This window comes from Triturus cristatus, chromosome 1_1 (assembly GCF_964204655.1).
Source record: "Triturus cristatus chromosome 1_1, aTriCri1.1, whole genome shotgun sequence".
Classification (NCBI taxonomy): Eukaryota; Metazoa; Chordata; class Amphibia; order Caudata; family Salamandridae; genus Triturus; species Triturus cristatus.
Window position 1 is genome coordinate 298,007,038 of NC_140579.1, and position 5,005 is coordinate 298,012,042.

A 5,005-nucleotide genomic window follows, 5' to 3' on the forward strand; every position below is an offset into this window, starting at 1 on the left:
ATATCCAGAGGGAATGTCAGAAGCCGCAAAATAACAGTCTGCCTTTCCCACCGGTTACCAGCCTAATGGTGGGAAAGTCTAATGTTACACGTACTCAGAAAACTTCAACGCAAAAAGAGGCACTGCTAAATACTGAGACTGCATTGTGCAATTGACTACGAGGGCCCTCTTGGGGAACACCTGCGGGCACCATATAGAATCAGGTACCATGTACACTGGGCGGGCATCACCCTGCAGCCGAGGGTCAGTATCGGGTAGCTTCTGTTAAGACATATTCACCCGTCCTTTAACCAGGGCAGCAGGCGGGTGGTGGTAGTTGGCAGCGAACAGTCTTCTGCGGCACAGTTAAGTTTGGTAAACACTGCGTTAGTGCCAAATGGCGACAGGGTATTATCGACCTTTTGGCGTCCCAAAATTCAGGAAAGGACAGGTATTTGCACATAACTTTCCCCCTGGTTCCACAGATTTGTCTGCCCCCCTGGGTTATCCTTCTGTGGGCTACAACCAGACAATAGAAGGGGCATCTTCTGGGACTGGGGTCCCGAACACATTGATAGTCAAGCGCTGGGGTAGATGTACCATGAAAGGCATGGTCACTACTTGGGTTTCCCCCAAGTTCTGGGGTCAAACTGGGTTGGAACACTAAGTCTTCAGTCCTTGGGTAGCATCCAGCAACCCTTCAATCCAAGTAAGGGCAGTTAGCGATAGATGAGTATCAGCGAGTGGGTGACATACAGTGGCTAGTCAGCGGCTTCATGCCCCGGGGGCATGCGCGCTTTACAAATACACAGAGCTGCAACCAGAAGCGTGTCCAGTGGCAAAAAAAACAGGAAAGAGGTGTGTCTCTGGCGTCCCAGCTGGGTGGAGCCAGTCCCATCTAGAGGTACGCCCGGGGGAATATGGTGTGCACCTTTAGGTTCCCATGACTGAGGCAGTGTGTGGCATCTCCCACATCAAGTGTTAGGCACTAGATTACAGACAGTGCGCCCTGTATCGAATCAGACAGATTCTCTGAGCGGGTATGCCTAGGGGGCTTCACCAGAGGGAGCTGAGCGTTCGAAATTCCCATAAGGAATAAGGGATGCAGGGCAAGTGCTGGAGGGCAGCCGTGCTCATTGTCTCATACGCCTGTTATGGACATCGCTGTGCGCATGGATTTAGCAAGGAAAGGGACTGTGCCAGGGTTAAGTATAATCCCCCTCGCCCGTATAGCATAAGCTGGCAAGCAGGGGTAGGAACGGTCTTCGAACATGCGCGCTGCTGTCCCAGAGATGGGAGACACGTGTCCAGTCACACACGGTGCTAGATGGGCAGCTGCCAGTGTGATCCGCAAATAGGTGGGGCATCGTGATCCAGGGTGTCTGCAACTGTCCCACCCACAGTGTCATGCGACGCAGTGGAACTTTGCCGCGTGAGGTGAATAGTGCTTGGCACAACTTCACAGGCATTAAGGGCGTTTTTGTTTCATCAGACACTAGCTGATCCAAGCTAACGTCTAGGGCTATTGGGATATAGATGGGGCATCGATAACCAGTAGGATGTTCTCTTTCATCTAGATGTGCAGGAGGCTCTAGACAGGAGAGTTAGCGGGCAAGACTATAGCTGTTTTGGAGGGGGGCTCTGGCGGCGACGTTGGCCACCTCCAGAGCTGTGGCAGAGTTACAGGGTGATCTGGAAGCAAATGGGTACAGAAGGGTACCTCTGCGCGGCACCATAGGGGTGCCAGAGCCAAAGCCCAGGAGCCTCATGGGAGGTTCCTGGAAAACCGTGTCGGCGCACTGTTAGTCCTTCGGGCGGTTGTGGGCCTGAACAACCAGGGGCTTGCCTTGCTACGCTCCGCCCTGAAAGGGGCGTGAGTAATAAGGGACCATGTGTCACGTGATCAGGGAAGAGGATCACCAGAAGGGGCAGCACAGATGGGGTTCGACCCAGTGCTGCTTGGCTAATCAGGCGGGTAGGCGGCCCTGATGGTTGCCAGCCCTTGGATCGCCGGTAAGATAACCCACCATATTACATAAGTGTATGTAATAAACCTGCAGCAGTTTTTCCCAAACAAAAATTGTGTGGTGTGTTCTATTTATGCATAGAACATGCATGCTATTGTGGTGGGGTGGGGAGTGTTGCCTACTGCTGGTGCTATGTGGCTGCCCGAGGTGCCCGCAGGGTGCCTTAAGGAGGGCGGGCCTCTAGTGCCAGCGAGGCCCCTGCCCACCCCCCCTCTTCTCGGTGTGGGGACCCCTCGGGGAGGAGTCCCCCCTACTCTGGCAGCCACGGTGCTGCGGCGCGCAGGGCGCGTCATTTCCAGGGTGCGATTACCGGGGGGGGGGGGGGGAGTATTTAGGCCTCTCCCACCCACTGGCCTTCCTCTTTTGCGCCCTGGACATGCCGTCTCCCACCCTACCACTTACCCGGCGTGGAAGCAGCGGGGGAGGCATAGAATGTTGTAATGTTGTTCTTTTTTGTTGCAGGCGGAGTTACAGGACGATCTGGAAGCAAATGGGTACAGAAGGGTTCCACTGCGCAGCACCATAGGGGTGCCAGAGCCAAAGCCCAGAAGCCTCATGGGAGTTCCTGGAAAACCGTGTCGGCGCCCCATTAGTCCTTTGGGCGGTTGTGGGCCTGAACAACTGGGGGCTTGCCTTGCTACGCTCCACCCTGAAAGGGGCGTAAGTAATAAGGGACCATGTGTCACATGATCCGGGAAGAGGATCACCAGAAGGGGCAGCACAGATGGGGTTCGCCTCAGTGCTGCTTGGCTCATCAGGCGGGCAGGCGGCCCAGATGGTTGCCTGCCCTTGGATCGCCCGTAAGATAACCCATCATATTACATAACGGTGTATGTAATAAACCTGCAGCAGTTTTTCCCAAACAAAAGTTGTGTGGTGTGTTTTATCTATGCATAGAACATGCATGCTATTGTGGTGGGGTGGGGAGTGTTGCCTACTGCTGGTGCTAACCTCTGGTGCCCATTACGCGTCCCCCCAGGGACAGCCCCAAGTGCTTGCAGGCCGTTCCTCCGAAACCCAGCAATGATCTCACATTTCTATACCATGGTGCATAAAATCAGCCTTCTCGTGCTGTTCCGTGGGATAGAGATGTGAGTCTTTTCGGTGTGTGGCATGTCACATGTATATAATTGAATTTAATGTACTTAAGCCTTGCACTGCGTGCTTTCCATAGCTCTCCTCCATTCCTTATATACGAGCTCCCTGTTGACTTGGGCCCCCCCATTTAAGCTCTAAGGGATTGTAAGTTCGCTTTGAGCACATGCATCTGTGATTTATAAAACAATGAGACTAGTCTTCTGCCACCGCCCATAGAGAAGAGGAGTTGCAAGGCTTCATGTATACCGGGCTCTGTGGTGCCATTATTCCAGGGCTCCCTTACTATTCCTTTCAGCTTACCATAAGTGAGAAAATATGTTGGTGATAACCCACGTTCCTTCATCATTTCTTCCATGGAGAGGAACCTCCAATACTTATAACGGTCCTCTACTGTAAGTATGTCTAGATCCTGCCACCCTCATGGGGTCTTTTCTGGATTCGACGTCCACTCCAGTAGGAGGTCCTTAAGGGAGCTCGTTTGGACATACCAGGGTGTTTACCTAGTTTTGAATCTGCATCTTTTCCAGCGCTTCATCACTATACTCCCCAATATTGGTAGCCACACCAGCACCAGTCTGCATATCAATATCAGTGTATCTGGTCTTTGATCCATCTCGCTAACCTTTGACGTTGGAAGGCCAGGTAATAGGCCTCAAAATCTGGGACTTCCAGCCCTCCCTAATTTACGAGTGCCCTCAGGATTACTAGGCTTACTCTCTGCCTATTCATATGAAATTGCTCAGCCGTTTATCCTGGCCGCAGAACCAGCTCAGCCCTATCATTTTAGTTAGTGCTATGCAGCCCATGACAGACAGTGGTAGTGTCTCCCAAAAATCCAAACCATCTCACGGGGACTGTACCGCTGTTCCCAGGTTGTCCTCCCGGAGATAGTCATTAGCGTGATATATCCTAATCCCCAAATATCAGAAGGTACGGTTGCTCCATCTGATATTTGTGTCTCTGGGTGACTCTGGCTCTGTCCACTTCTGATGCGGGTCTATAGGAACCCACAGGTTTTACCCCAATTGGTGCACAGGCCCAGAAGCTGCCAAGTTCATCCAGCAATGACAGCATTCCACCCAGATCTGCCCAGCCATCTCAAAAAGAGACTAACATATTGTCTGCATAAAAAGAGATGGTGTGCGTTCCATCTGCAAGTGATCTGCCCCTTAGTCAATGTTCAGTTCAAACTATTGTCCCATATGGTTCCACCACTAATGCAAAAAACATTCAGGATATGGAACAGCCTTGTCACATGCCTTGGTAGACATTATAGGCCTCTAACTCCACTTTACGCTCTCACTGTGGCTACAAGGTTTTATAAAGCAGACCTACTCATTATGACCAGTCGTACTCCATATTCAGTGTACGCAACACTGCCCTCAAGAGCTGGTAACTAGGCGTATCACAAACCTTCTCAATGTCTATTGACAGGACCTTTGTCGTATCCCTATTCTCCGCAGGTATTTTCTCTAAGATTCAAAAGAGGCATCTAATATTGGTTGATGTACTCTCTCCCAGGATGAAGCCACACTGGTCTGGGTGGGTTATCGTAGGCATTGCATGTAAGATGCAGTTTGCCAAAACCTTGCTCTGTATTTTATAATCCAGGTTTAACATAAACAGGGGCCGGTAGGATGCTACAGCTAGAGGGTCCATATATTTCTTCAGGAATGACACCACCAGGAACTCTCTCACGTTCCAGGAGAGTGCTTCAATTTTATAGTCACTGTTGGACTTGGACCTATCTGCAGGGTCAACTCCAAACATTTTGCCTTCACCCCTTATGTTTTTGCTGCATTTGTTTTTATTGACTTTAGGAATCTGTATAATTTACCTCTGCTAACCAGTGCTAAAGTGCTTGTACTCGCTTCCTAAAACATGGAACATATAATTGGCAT